Source organism: Lissotriton vulgaris, chromosome 1_1 (assembly GCF_964263255.1).
Source record: "Lissotriton vulgaris chromosome 1_1, aLisVul1.2, whole genome shotgun sequence".
Lineage (NCBI taxonomy): Eukaryota > Metazoa > Chordata > Amphibia > Caudata > Salamandridae > Lissotriton > Lissotriton vulgaris.
The window spans coordinates 1,391,719,681-1,391,735,406 of NC_141685.1; the positions used below are offsets into that span (position 1 = coordinate 1,391,719,681).

Genomic DNA, 15,726 nt, shown 5'->3' on the forward strand with positions numbered 1-15,726 from the left:
GTATTCGAGGAGCACTATTTAACCTACTTCAAATGCCTTTGTGAATAGGCCCCACTGTCTTTCGCTGCAACTCTAGGCAAACACTTTTCTGATTTGAAAATGTTATCTTTCTCCAGCAGAGGTTATCTTATCCCATCTTTGGGCCCAAAGGCCCACCTGACTCAGAGAAGACCTCGGAGTTACTCTCAGCTCGTAAGTTCTTATGGGGGGTTTAAAAACTAGTCTTTGCTCCAACGTATTGCGCATCTTACTGCAACCACCATGTCTTCTGGCACGGGCGGACAGACTGGAGGGATAATCTACACACTTATGGTGACCCCTTCTTTGAGGTTGATCAGATGTTTATGTTATTTACGCATTGCTAACATGCTTTCTTCTGTCAACTTTCAAGCACTTGAGTTAGTGAATTAATTAAGATTTGAAGGTAAAACAGAAATTATGAAATCACACAAACTTTTTAAACAAATAATAATTCAACTCAATGTAATAATATTTCAAAAATACCCAAGACAAGAAGCATGTCGCAAATGGTTTCAACAATGTTTATTTATATTTCTGTAACTGTTTTTGTAATCAATTTGAATTCTTCGGGTTAGTCGAGTTCACCATCTTCTGCTCCCTTCCAGGTGAGGAACATTGGCTTCTCTGAAAGTACAAGCATAATGGGTTGTTACTCTACTAGCCCTTTTAATGTATCGGCCATGTGACTGTACTGACCCAAAACTGGGCTTGAGGCAAAAAAAGAATGCACGACCAGGCGCATATCTGGAGCGCAGGAGCATATCTTTATCTCACGGGATGAGGAAGGGAGAGAGTGCTGGATCATCTCAGGGCCGTATGTATCAAGCAAATTAGCAGTCGCAAAGGCCACAATTCTGCGAATTTCGGCCTTTGTGAATGCTAATTTGCTAAATGGAATGTATGAAACATTTTTGCAGCAAAATAAGGAATCGCAAAATTTGCCATTCCTTATTTTGCAATTGCACTTAAGGAATCGCAAATTTAGCGATTCCTTAAATGCAATGTATCAAATAAAAATTAATGCAAAAATGCCCATAAGGAATCGCAAATTACCACCAACTTCTAGTTGGTGGTAAGTTGTGAATTCTTTTGAAAAAGCAATTTATTTAAAATCCAAAGGTGGCATATGACGCTCATACATGCCCTTAGGGCATGTATGTGCGCCATATGCCCACACATGTCATTTTCAGGGGTGCAGCAGGGTGTTCTTGTGACACCCCTGCACCCTTGAAAATATTCCTAAATTGCGATTAGGTAAATTGCTAATCGCAATTTTCCCCTTCATTCCTATGGGCCTCCTGGCCCATAGAAATGAATGGGAAAATTGCGATTTGCAATTTGCTAATCGCAATTTAGGAATGTTAAGGAATCGCTAAAAAGAAGCGATTTCCTACATACATACCATTTTGCGATTTCTAAATAGCGATTCCTTAAAAATCGCTATTTAGAAATGGCAAATTGGCATGATGATACATAGAGCCCTTTATCCCTACGGCAGTGGTTCTTAGCCTTTTGACTTCCGTGGACTCCCCACAAAATCATTATTGGAATCCAAGAACCCCTACTAAATCATTATTGGATTCTGAGGTCCCGCTTAAGCAATTTCAATGATATGAACCACAGAAAATAAGGAAATGTGCATTCATTAAACAAGTACATAAATGATGACATTTTGTGGGAAGGTTAGAGCTTTTCTAAATTCAATTCAGGCACAAATGTCCATACTCTATTCTGTTTACTCTACTTGCACTACTCCCACGAATCAATTCGAGGATACTAAGTTAATTTTTAGTCTCCATCTTCAAATTCCTTCACATTTACATAATGTTTTATAATTTTCAATTTTACATTTTGCTCCTTTATATATATACAGTTTATTAATATGTTAATCTATTCAATTATCTAAAGAATTGTGCACCCCCTGAGTAGGTGCTGTGGACCCCCAGGTGTCCCTGGACCACAGATTACGAACCACTGCCCTAACAGATTTTCAAACAAGCATTTCAATGTTTTGTTTCTAATGTCATTTGGCCAACATTGCTTGTAAGGCATGTGAAGTTGGAAAATACTTTGTAGGATTTACATGCCACTCAGAGGGGAGTTGACAGTTTTTCTCAACGCATAAAACAGCAAAATGTGAGTCTCTATGATGACTTAAAAGGCATTTATCCATCATATGGATTTGCAACCTTGATGTGCCTTCCATTCCAAGGCCTTGGTTGAACGATTAGTAGCTATTCCCAATGAGAGAGTGTCCCCTGGTGCACAACTTTTTCATATTTAGGCCTTACAGATGTAAACAAATCTCCATTTGCAAGGTCCCATACTGTGGAATAAGCTGCCCACACACTTAACACTTGCAAAACCCTTACATAAGAGGTCTGACGATTTCTGCTCAACTTTGGTTAAAAAGTCACCTCATTCCTACACCCCTTAAGACTTTCTTTGGTCCCCTAATCTGGTAGGATACACCCACGACCACACCCTACATAGCCTTTTCAAAGCAGGGCACGCCCTTTTCATCCTTTCCTAGGCTTTACTTTGAAGTTTGACAGCTAACGGGCTTAGTCTCAAGAACTATTGTTGGGATAACAGTCTTATATCATGCCCTCCTACTTCAGCGCGGATTCACAAAGAAAGTCCTTTATCTGCACTTGCAGATTTTACCTACATTCTAGTGTAGATGTGTGACTTTCTGGAATTCACAAACATCCCCAAGAATATGAATGAAATGCTGCACCAGCCATTTCCATGGAAAGGTCATGTGACATGCCCAGCAATATATATTGCAGAGAGCTCCATGGGAAATAGTATCTCCTGTGCAAACACCCATTTTTTGGTTGCTGTATTTTCTTCACTGGGACCGCCCTTCCCCTACACCCCCCAACAAATCTGGTGCTGATTCGGTCCCCTTCCCACTCTGGGAGGGAGGTATGTCCAGTGGCGGCTCCTCCGCTAAGGCGGAAAGTCACCCCATCACTTTGGAGCAGTGCAATGGAAAAAAAATGATAATAACCAAAGTTATCATTTTTTTTTTGTATTTGAGTTGCCGCCAGGTTAGGACCCTACTCCATCACCTCGGGATTACTAGTTGATGGAGTAGTAAAAGCAGAAGATGAGTTTAGGTGACTCACGAAGGAGGGGTAGACGTAGTTGTAGGAAAGAAACCTGGAGCATTGTGGGACCACAGGAGCAAATAATATTAATGAAAACGGCCAGGCATAGTTTTCCGATGCTGTGGGAGCTCTCAGCGGTCTCAGCACTGTAAGCGGAATTGTTGCAAAGAAGAATGATTTGGGGCCAGATGTATGACCATTTCCTTTTGTGAGTCGCAATTAGAGAAAAAAAGCACTAATGTGTCTCAGACACTTTTAGCCATTCCCAATGGGGTCACAAATGCCATGCCTCATCACTATTCATGAGACAGGTCACAATTTGCGACACATTGACAATGGCCTGCATTCACAGAGATGGTGGCAAGCTGAGGTCAGCAGACCACCATGTCTGTCATTGCTTTTTAAATAAACCTATGGTATTTTTGTAATGCAGCCAGTTTTCGTTCAAGGAAAATGGGATGCATTTGAAAAATACAAATTAAAAGCTATTGTTTCATTTATTAAGAGTAGGCAGTGGCCCATGGGTTGCTTCTGGGAGAAGGACTTTCAACCTATTACAGGCATCCAATCACAAAATAATTGTTGAGGCAACTTGCTGAGGCGCTGTTGGAATTTTGTAGTACTGCTTGTGAAGTAGGTGTATTTCAGTTATTTGTGTTTTGGTTCTTTTTTTGGGCTTTGTGATTTCTGAGTTGGTTAGTTCTAAATGAAGGTTGGGCCTACAGAACCAAGAAGTGGAGGAGTTTGTGCTGGGACTGGTAATATGGTTGAGGCAGTGCTTAATTTGAGTCGGTGGTTTCCAGTGCTTGGCATCGGGACCTGTCGACATCTGCACTTATGACACTTTGCCACATGTCAGCGCTGTTTGTCCAATTTAGAGATGAGCACATCAACAGCTGTTTATTAATTCTAATGACTGATTAAGCACTGGCGTTGAAGCAATCTAAAACAGTCCAGCTAGGTTAAAGGAGATGGGTTTGTTTTCATGCAACTGAGAGAGAGGTTTTAAGTCCTGGGCATTTATGGGCACTGTAATTTTAAGCGGGTGACATCGAGCCTTCCATTCAATATCTGAGTATTCTGAGAACAACTTTGTGTAAATTTAGTTTGCTGTTGAGGTATCTAGGCATGCATTCTTTCAGAATGGGGGCGGCCAGTGAAGTTAACAGGCTGGGGCAAAAATTAGGCGGTGTAGGTGTTGAATGCCAGCTTGCTCCGATACGTACATTAGATACAAGTGTGCCTTGATGTAATGCGTATTATGATGTTTCCGGTTCCTTACGTGTTTTTCTGTTTCTTGGGGTTTGTTCTGGAGCCAGTTGCGTCTATGACTGCGAACTGGATCGTCAGTCATTTGGTGGAGAAATGGGTGGTCAAACATGTGGACACAAGGCTGTGCAGACACGAGGCTGTTTGGAGTAGTGTTAGGCTTAGACAGAAGCAGGAATGCTCTACAGTAGTGAGGAATGGGTGGTATGCGTTGCGGCCAAATGCTTCCTACTTTGGTCAAATTTTTTGTGGGTAGAGGTTGCCCTGACTTGTTGGTATTACATTTGGGTGTATATTACCTTCTACAGCTGTCTGTAATAGTACTACTGGAAGCTATGAATATGGTGTTATTACAATTTAGGGTGTGGGCAGGTACACATTGGTTGTGGAAGGAGCTGGTGAAGATGTGGGTTTGGAATAGGGGCGCAGCAGGCAAGCACTATTGAGGGAATACGCAGAAAGTTGAACGGGAAGGTGAGGGGATTTTACAGAAGCTAGGACCCACATTAACATTTGTCATGAAGGCTACACCGCATAAGGACTGCGCGTTACTTTGAACGGAAGAGTGCACTTGTCGTTATTTGGTAACAGACATGGTGGAGTTGAGGAGTCGGCAGCAAGAGTTTTAGCACTGAAATTGTGGGGTTAGTAGCAGGTTAGAATGCTGCAGTTTACATATCCAGTTGTGTGGAGCAGATTTTGTGGCACGGGCAGGAAAACATCTAGTAACGGTCTTCCTGGATAGCAGAAGGGAAAGAATGTGACTCAAGGTACTGTGAGGTTTGGATTTTTATTGAGTAGGTGAATCCAGCTCAGCATGAGGATGAGTGAGAGAGGTGGAGGTTTGGAGATTGGCGAGACACAGACAAGCTGCATAGAAAGGAAAAATTGTTATGGTCAAGGAGGTATGGCGGGGTGGCGAGACAACGGGGAATTCGAGGAATTAACACTAGTTTCTTTGTATTTGGGGTGGGGTGGGGTTGTTAGGGAACAATTGATTTATTAGTGAGGCGAGTTTTATGTTATTGTAGTATTAATGTCTGGTAAATAAAACTGTCTTATTGTAGTGGTTAATATCACTATGACTGGTTTGAGAGTGGTATTTGCCCAAAATGCGACGTCTACCCACACAATCTCTCTCAGTGATGTCTTCCCGGGTTATTCTCGCCATGGTGATCTTCAGCACTGCCCCCAGTGTGGTTCCTTGGTGGAAGTCTGCCATGCTCTCCCGAATCATTCTCTAGGCTGCCTGTGGCATTCTCATGATGGTGGTGGGTGAAATCGTGGTTGGGACGAGGAGGAGCTGTCGGTGGAGACCCAGGTGCCGGTCCCGGAGGTCGTCTTTCCCTTTCTCCTCCACGGCTCCCTAGAAAGAGAAGAAAGACATTGTCATAATATGTACTGCTGTGCATTCATTCATTGTAGCTGCCACGTTTTAAGACATTACATGCTTTAAGTGTGTGTGTGTGAGTGAGTGACATTCAGCTGCTTAATGTATAATACTTTCAAGTGAAGTTCATGTTCTTTGCCTTTGGCACTGTAATAGTTTTGATAACCTTCCTAAGTACCCTTTTGAATAAAATGATAGTTACAGTTGACAAATGTGGCCATCAATTTGTGCACTCTTCAGAGAGTCCAAAGATTGGTTGAACATCTTGTAAAACCCACTGACAGGCACTTTGATAAACCCTTCAACCCCAAAGCTTTCATTCATTCCCCGTTGCCCACAACCTGAACTCCCCCAGACACAACCCTGTTAATATTACGCACCGGTATAAAGAGTCACTTGCAAGGTAAAAAACTGCAGAAACTTAAGCATAAATGTTATGAACAGTAAACAGGGACCCAGTCTGCGCTGCTGACATCAATTACCTTAATGGTTTGCAGGAAGGGTGCGCTGGCTTAGTCAAGTCAAGTCAAGTCAAAGAATTTATATAGCGCTCTACATACCCAGAGGGTCTCAAGGCGCTTGAGGAGGGGAGGGGAATTACTTGTCAAATATCCACGTTTTAAGTTGCTTTCTGAATGCTAGGTGAATCTGGGTAAGGCGAAGGTGAGTGGGAAGGGAGTTCCAGGTTTTAGCTGCCAGGTAGGAGAAGGATCTACCTCCCATGGTGGTTTTGTTGATGCGAGGTACAGTGGCAAGGGCTTGGTTGGATGATCGTAGCTGGCGGGAGGGGGAGTGGAAGGACAGTCGTGTGTTGAGGCATTCTGGTCCGATTTCGTAGAGTGCTTTGTGTGCGTGGGTTAGTAGCCGGAAGGTGATCCTCTTGTTGACGGGAAGCCAGTGGAGGCTTTTCAGGTGACCAGAGATATGTTCTTTACGCGGGATGTCTAATATGAGCCTGGCTGAGGCGTTTTGAATTCGTTGGAGTTTTTTCTGGAGTTTAGCGGTAGTACCGGCGTAGAGGGTGTTTCCGTAGTCCAGTTGGCTCGTGACCAGGGCGTGGGTGACCGTTTTCCTAGTTTCGGTGGGGATCCAACGAAATGTTTTTTTGAGCATGCGAAGAATGTTGAAGCAGGATGAAGAGACGGCGTTGACTTGTTTGTACATTGAAAGTGAGGAATCCAGGATGACGCCCAGGTTCCGTGCATGGTCTGTCGGGATGGGTGCTTTTCCAAGGGCTTCTGGCCACCAAGAATCGTCCCATGCGGAGGGGGAGGTACCTAAGATAAGGACTTCTGTTTTATCAGAGTTAAGTTTCAGACGGCTATGTTTCATCCATTCGGCAACTTCTTTCATTCCTTCGTGTAGGTTAGTTTTGGCGGTGTGAGGGTCATTGGTGAGTGATAGGATCAGTTGAGTGTCGTCCGCGTAGGAGATGATGTTGAGGTTGTGTTGGCGTGCGATGGTCGCGAGGGGGCTCATGTATACGTTGAAAAGGGTGGGGCTGAGTGAAGATCCTTGTGGAACGCCGCAGATGACTTCAGTGGCCTCTGACTTGAATGGTGGAAGGCGGACTCTTTGGGTTCTTCCGGTGAGGAACGAGGTGATCCATTCTAGTGCTTTTCCTTGGATTCCAATGTTTCTGAGGCGCTGTAGGAGGGTGTGATGGCAGACTGTGTCGAAGGCTGCGGAGAGGTCGAGGAGGATGAGGGCGACTGTGTCTCCATTGTCCAGTAGGGTTCGAATGTCGTCTGTTGCTGCGATGAGGGCGGTTTCAGTGCTGTGTTTGGCTCGGAAGCCGGACTGTGAGGAGTCGAGGGAGTTGTTGGCTTCGAGGAAGGCGGCGAGCTGGTTGTTGACAGCTTTCTCGATGACTTTGGCCGGGAATGGAAGGAGCGAAATGGGACGGTAGTTTTTGAGTTCGGTGGGGTCCGCTGTGGGTTTTTTCAGAAGTGCGCTGAGTTCTGCGTGTTTCCAGCTTTCCGGGAAGGTGGCGGAGTTGAGGGAGCAGTTGATGACGTCTATGAGGTGCGGTGCTATGATGGAGTCTGCTTTGTTGAAGATGTGGTGAGGGCATGGGTCAGTTGGGGATCCTGAGTGGATGGAGTTCATCAGGCGGATAGTGTCCTCAGTGGAGATTGGATTCCAATCATTAAGGATGTTCGAGGGTGGTGAAGGTCCAGCAGATGGTTGGGTGGGTTGGTCTCCGGGTTGGTTGTCGAAGCTGTTGTGGATGTCTACAATTTTGTTGTGGAAGAATGAGGCTAGGGAGTCGCAGAGGGCTTGAGAGAGGGTGATGTCGTTGGAGATGGCCGAGGGGTTGGTGAATTCCTTGACGATGTTGAAAAGTTCCTTGCTGTTGTGGGCGTTGCTATCTAGTCGGTCCTTGAAGGCGGTTTTCTTGGCTTTTCGGATCAGTTGGTGGTATGTGCGAGTGGTGTTTTTGAAGGCTTCCTTGGTGCTGGTGGTTGGGTCTTTTTTCCAGGCCTTCTCCAGGGAGCGGCAGAGTTTCTTGGATTTCTTGAGATCATCATTGAACCAGGAGGCTTTCTTGCTGCCAAGTTTGATTTGTCGTTTTTTCAGTGGTGCTAGGATGTCGGCGCTGTTGGATAACCATAGGGTGAGGTTGGTGGCGGCTTGGTCGGGGTTAGAGGAGTGGGCTGGGGGGTTTAGAAGAAGCGATGAGGAGATCTGGTCGATGGTGATTTTGTTCCAGTTTCTTTGTAGAGTTGGTTGGGGGTGGTTGTTGGATTTGGGCTTGTTGTAGGTAAAGTGGACGCAGCTGTGGTCAGTCCAGAGGAGAGCCGTAGTGTGGCTGAAGGATACATGGTTGCTGGAAGTGAAGATAGGGTCGAGTGTGTGACCTGCGATGTGGGTGGGGGAAGTGACCAGTTGTTTAAGTCCGAGGTTGGCGAGGTTGTCCATAAGGGTGGTGGAGTTATGGTCGTTGCTCTTTTCAAGGTGAAAATTGAGGTCTCCCAGAAGGATGTAATCTTTGGATGGGAGGGCGTGTGGAGAGATGAAATCCGTGATGTCCTCACTGAATTGTGCGCGGGGTCCTGGAGGTCTGTAAAGGAGGGTGCCTCTAAGTGTGGTTTTGGGGTCGGTGTGGATCTGGAAGTGAAGGTGTTCAGAGTTGGCGAGATTGACGTCAGAGCTGGTAGAGATGTGGATGGATTTCTTGTGGACGATAGCGATTCCTCCTCCTGTGTGGCCGGTACGGTCCTTGCGTATGATCTTATAGTCTTCTGGGATGGCAATGGTGATGTCTGGGGCGGAAGAGGCGTTCATCCATGTTTCTGTTAGGAAGGAGACGTCCGGAGATATGGTGTCTAGTAGATTCCAGAGGTCGATGGCGTGTCTGTGGACTGAGCGGGTGTTGAGCAGGATGTATTTTAGGTGGTTGGGGTCGGATATCTGTTGTGTGTTCGTGGATGAGGAGTTTTTCTTGGAGCCGTCGAACTTGCAGGAGTAGCAAGAGAAGGGTCCATGGGTGTGTCCAGGAGCGGCTTGGACGCAGTTGGGGGAGCGGCCGGGGTTAAGGGCTAGGAGGGTGGTGGCATCGTAGGTAATGCGGGAGGGCTGGGCAATGCGAGGGCCAGGGGGTCTGGCGCTGGGCGCGGTCCAGGCGCGGACGGGCGTAGACGGGCTTACCTTTGGCGCACCTTCGGCGCGAATGGGGCGCGGTCGCTGCGCGTGAACGCTGCGCGCGGGAGTAGCTGTCATATATGGAAGGTGGAGGGGGAGGGGCGAGGGCGGCTCAGCTGGGAGGCGGGGCGGGCTACAGGGATCACAACAACAACAAAATGGAGGCGGAGGGGGGAGCACAGCGGAGCGCTAGGGAAAACGCGCACAAACAGTCAAAGCAACAGGTAAAATTTCAGAAAGTGCAAATAAATCAAATCGGCAACAAGGCACACAGCAGGCAATAATAATTAGGCAGTTTTGACGAGGCAAAGCAGCACAACGATACCGAGTGTCACGAGGGGACACTGGGGAGCGACCACTCAGCCCGAGGGACAGGAGCGAGTCACGGCGCTATCAGGTAATGGAGCGCTGGTCTGGTCAGTGGGAGGGCGGCTCAGCTGGGAGGCGGGCGGGCTACAGGGATCACAACAACAACAAAATGGAGGCGGAGGGGGGAGCACAGCGGAGCGCTAGGGAAAACGCGCACAAACAGTCAAAGCAACAGGTAAAATTTCAGAAAGTGCAAATAAATCAAATCGGCAACAAGGCACACAGCAGGCAATAATAATTAGGCAGTTTTGACGAGGCAAAGCAGCACAACGATACCGAGTGTCACGAGGGGACACTGGGGAGCGACCACTCAGCCCGAGGGACAGGAGCGAGTCACGGCGCTATCAGGTAATGGAGCGCTGTTCTGGTCAGTGGGAGGGCGGCTCAGCTGGGAGGCGGGGTGGGCTACAGGGATCACAACAACAACAAAATGGAGGCGGAGGGGGGAGCACAGCGGAGCGCTAGGGAAAACGTGCACAAACAGTCAAAGCAACAGGTAAAATTTCAGAAAGTGCAAATAAATCAAATCGGCAACAAGGCACACAGCAGGCAATAATAATTAGGCAGTTTTGACGAGGCAAAGCAGCACAACGATACAGAGTGTCACGAGGGGACACTGGGGAGCGACCACTCAGCCCGAGGGACAGGAGCGAGTCACGGCGCTATCAGGTAATGGAGCGCTGTTCTGGTCAGTGGGAGGGCGGCTCAGCTGGGAGGCGGGGCGGGCTACAGGGATCACAACAACAACAAAATGGAGGCGGAGGGGGGAGCACAGCGGAGCGCTAGGGAAAACGCGCACAAACAGTCAAAGCAACAGGTAAAATTTCAGAAAGTGCAAATAAATCAAATCGGCAACAAGGCACACAGCAGGCAATAATAATTAGGCAGTTTTGACGAGGCAAAGCAGCACAACGATACCGAGTGTCACGAGGGGACACTGGGGAGCGTTCATCAGGGCCCGTGCACAAAGGCTTCCACGTTTAAACCTGACATCTTTTTAGACAGTTTATTTAATGTATTTATTTATTTAAAAGGTTTTATATTCCGCTGACTAGACCCGAGGGAATCAGAGCGCTTCACAATGGTCAGGCGAGGAAAACAATTGCAATATAACATTTGTACAAAAAGGTCAAATGCAGGACAGTGAGAACAGTATGCATAGGACAATTATAACATGGGCAAGAAAATAAGAAATATAATTAGACCATAACAAGTATTGGATAGTTAAACTAGCGTGGGAGGTCAGGGATGAGGGGGGGGGGGGGGGGGGGAATATGAAAGAAGGAGGGAACTGAGGAGGGTGATGGGAGAGGTGATAGCATGCGGGAGTAGACAGCAATTATAAGAGAACTGGACAGTGACCTATTACATACTCCATATACACATAATAAGGTACTCAGAAAGTGATCTGCTTGCAAGCACATTTCTTCCTAAGCATTTTATTACAAGACTGTACATTCTGTTCAAGGGTAACCTACACTGAGCACGCTGCCCTTGTATTTTATTTTCATTTTGGAGACAGCTCTGAATCAGAAAGACAAATAATAACACTAACAAAGGTCCTCAGACACAGTGCGAGCAGAAACAGTTTTGATTATATAAACAGCTTTTTACTCAAGCTTGTCAGAGGAGCACTTCCATGGATTATCCTGGACATTCACCAGTGACTGCCAGCCCTGCTGACTTCCATCATTATCCTGCAAAGGAAGCTGGCCTCTTCTACACCAGATTGGCTTCCGGATACATAATTTGGGAACTATTAGGAATTGAAACCATCAGAGGGATGGTGGCCTGCTGGGGTCAGCAGATCACCATGCCCCATCCCATTACTGCCAAACTTAAGAAGTCAGTAAAAAGTGAATGTTTGGAAACCGCAATTTGTTCGCAAAACATTCATGCATAGCACTGCAATTTAGTATTTGAAAGGGGCTTCCTAAACACGCCCCTTCCAAATACCGAATTGCAAAACATTAATTGCTATTTGTTAACATGTTGCAGAATCTCAATTCGTATTTTATACATATGAAAAAGCATGTTTGCTCTAGGAAACTGCCCGATTTTCCGACCTCAAGAATGCTTTAGTACATATGCCCCTAGGTCTGTCAAGACATGGCAATGCATTTTAAGACCCCTGTTTGCCACAGACCTCCTGACTGACCATATTTGTGTAGTTAGTAGTTGGACGTTTTGTAAAGTTCTGTGTGTCGCCTTTCTGTTACCTCAGGCAAACACTTTAACTCCTCTAGACTCACATACCAAAGATTAAAAATTGGCTCACTGATTTTGTGTATATTATCTTACTCCATGAATAGTACGAATAGTCTTGCAGCCTGGGCATTTACTCCACAAAAAGAGCTGGCGAAACATGTTGTCCCCTCTAGGACTGTGTTTCGTCAGTTCTTGGACTGCGTGTATCTGATATTTCAATGTACTTTTGATAAATTAAGGCCACATCCAGCTTCAGTACGCAGCAGTGACCAGTGTTCACTTGTCATGTCACATCCCTGCAGCCAGCCATTCCATTGTATCATGCCTGTAGTAACACATTGCATGATGAGACCCCTGCAGCCAGTCATTGAATCACGTGATACCTCCAGCCCTGCAGCCACACATTTTTCAACGTGCGACGACACACAGGCATTAAGGCACGTAACAAGTGCAGCCAATGATTGCGTCAGAGGTGCAGTCGATCACTGCCACCTGCTGCCACTCACTGCATTGTGACACCTGCCGCAAATCACTGTATCAAGTAGTGCATCTGCAAGCAGCCATTAAGTCATACAACATATACAGCCAGCCACTGCAGTGTTACACCGGAAGCCAGTCTCTGAGTCATATGACCCAGGCAGTCAGCCATTAAGACATGTGACACCTGCAGGCAGACACAGAGTCACGAGTTAGGCAACCATCCACTCGACACCTGCACACGATGACTGGTTCGTGTGACAGCTGCAATTTATCACGTGGGACCTGCAACTTGTCATGGAGTCAGGTGACAACAGTAGCCAGTCTTACGAGCATGTGACACCTGCAGCCAGCCCTTAAGTCATGCAACACCTGTTGCCGTACATGCTGACATGTGAGATCACATAACCTATAACCACTTATTGAGTTATTTGACTGAAACTGAAGATTCCTTCACGTGACTCCTGCAGCTCGTCACTGAGTCGTGTACGATTAGCAGCTAGACATTACGTTGTGTGACACCTATAGCCGATGTGTGCTTTGCGTGACACCTGCAGACAGTAAGGCGACAACTGTGACTGGCCACTGAGTCATATGACACCATCAGGTATTTTCTTTTTTATAGCTTGAATTCTGGACAATATAGTTTGGGGTTTAATAAGTATATGCATATGAGTTCATATAGCCCCAAAGCTAGGACTGGCTGAAAGTGTTGAAAATAGTACTTGGCAGCTATGTTTTAAATGAGATCCACTCTTTCGGGACAGGGCCCAGCCTGTAGGCTTCTACATTGATGTTAGTAAACAAAGGAAGCAGCGGGTTCAGATGTAAAATAGCCATTTACAATGTAAAGGTGCCATATAAGGGTCAGTTGGAGGGTATCCCTCAGTGGGATACCGTGCCGCCTGATCACAAGAATCCAGTGTTTTGGCGCCTAGATTAACTTGGAAGGGGAACATCTGATCTGAATGTACTGAAATGGCACGTGGAACAGCAAGGGGATGTGGACAGATTGGGAAATCCAAATGCGGGGAGGCCCTGTACCCAACCTACTGCAGGTACCTGACCTCCCCTGGTTGATCAGGTCCAGCACCTGCTCTGCACAGCCTTTGGGTGTGCGCAGTGGGGTTGAAGCTCAAGACCTCACCTAGCCAAACTCACCATGGGTGGCCACTTAAGGGTTAGACCAGGCGTCTCCAACAAGTAGCTCGTGAGCTACCAGTACTTCTCCAGCTACCTGTAAGTAGTTCTCCTGTGTGCAGCTCAGACTATTAATGTAGAATCTTTTGCTTGGTTAAATTAGTATATGTATACCAAAAATTAAAAATTGTGTACACAATACAAAAATGGGTGTTTGTTCAGCACACATAAGCTGGTGTTCGAAGACAAATGGCTGAATTCCCAAAATGTAGTTAAAGGTATTATTTGAGTGATAAATTATGAAGCATTAGACAGACTTATTACTCATTTTTTTTACCTTGGTGCCACGGGCACTGCACCTATGGCTGTTATGTATTATCCATGCAGAGGCATTCCAAATTGATGACAATTTCTATTTTACTTCTGGCGACCTTGCTTATGCTCTTGTGTGATCACTGCTGACAATCTTGGATGGATGGTCACTACTACACCAATAATATTAGTAGCTCGGGTGATTTTCATTAAACATAAGTATCACTTAGTACTGAAGAGGTTGGAGACCCCTGGGTTGGACCATAGAACCTGACCTTGGCGCAGGTCTTATTTTTATTTAATGTAATATTTTATAACAATTTGAAAATCTGAGGCAAGCTTAACACTTCAAAGCTTGCCCCTGACTCACGAGTCACTTATGACTCTTGAACCCCATACTCCTAAAATGGAAGCTGTGATCAATGGTACAAAACCCCCTATAGTGGATCCCAGCCGCCATTTTAAGTGTCACTCATTCATGAGTCACTAGTGACTTGCGAATACCGAATTTTTTTTGTTAAGCGAAAGGGGAGGGTCCTTTTTGGGTCCCCCCACAATGGTGTGGGGGTAAATGTGTGCCAGATCTGCCCCCTTATATCACCTTTTTTCATTTTTGCAGGAGGCAGACAAGGTCTCTTATGGCAGCCAATCAGTTCTCTCAGGTCGGCAGTACCAACTCAGGTACCACGGATCTAAAGGAGACAATGGGATGAAAGGCACTTTCATCTAAGAAAAACTTTTAATGTTTTTTTAGATCCCTGCCTCACAAATGATTGGTGAATCCCAGATAGCAGAGATATACAAAAACGTTAACCCTTTAAAGGCCACAGATGCTTTTTTAAATGGCGAAATCTAAAAAACTACTGAAAAGATGTATAACACACCAACGAAAACGCAGCTTTCTGAGCAAAGTTTACATTCAAGCCAAGTCTGATGCAAATCACTTCAGCGGATTTGCCTGTGTAGGCATGAGCAAGGTTTCCTAGGGGTGCTAAAATGGGGAAACAGGTTTTCTCCCTACATGGATCTTCACCAAAATTGGCATGCTATTTGCATGCCGTACATTAACCGACTAAGCTAGGCGCTTGCCAATGTTTATTTTAACTGACCTGTCTACATGGTCGAAAGTTTTCGGCAGATAAACAAATGCCTTTTTAATGGAAAGTATGTCTAAATCATAACTTTCCAGAATATCTGTGCAGGGAGAAATACATTAAACAGTGTAAAAAAAAGTTGTGTTCTTCCATTTTAGCTCCTTTATAAAATGTTCATCACGCCCGTAGCAATAACTACAGCTCCAATTTGGTGAAAAAAATGCCAATAAATAACAGTACAAAGTTAGACACTGCATGACTACTGTGCACACAACTAGATAAATCCTCAGACACGTGGTTTTTTTTTTAGTATAGGATTATGGCGCCTCTTGGTAGAATCACACAATTGCGTAGAGTTTAAAACAAGTAAAAAGACAGTGCTGTAAGGTGTGGAGAACCACTAGACTCCACAAAACAAAGCCTAAGCTCTATACACAATCTACTTAACTCCCCAGCACACGTCAAGTAGTAAGACAGGATTCCCTATTGCGATTGAGAACACATTAATATTTTATCATCATACAACATAAATATGAACAATTCCTTTTGGTTCTTATTTTCAGGCTAACGGGGCGTGATTCCGCCACTTCCTCAAGGCTTACTAATTTACGTGTGCTGGGGAGATAAGTAGATACTGTGGACACAACAGTCTAGTCCTTGGTCACAGTACGCAAAGAGGGAATGG

At 45.6% G+C, this 15,726-nt stretch overlaps 1 long non-coding RNA gene across 1 annotated transcript; it reads right to left on the reverse strand.

Moving 5' to 3' along the window:
* Positions 1–528: 528 nt before the first annotated feature.
* LOC147750561 (uncharacterized) lies at positions 529–5,665 on the reverse strand. The gene is made up of 2 exons (XR_015310060.1): positions 5,536–5,665; positions 529–645 (listed from the first exon to the last, which is right to left on the reverse strand). It is a non-coding gene; the product is annotated as an uncharacterized LOC147750561 (long non-coding RNA).
* Between the last annotated feature and the right edge of the window lie 10,061 nt (positions 5,666–15,726).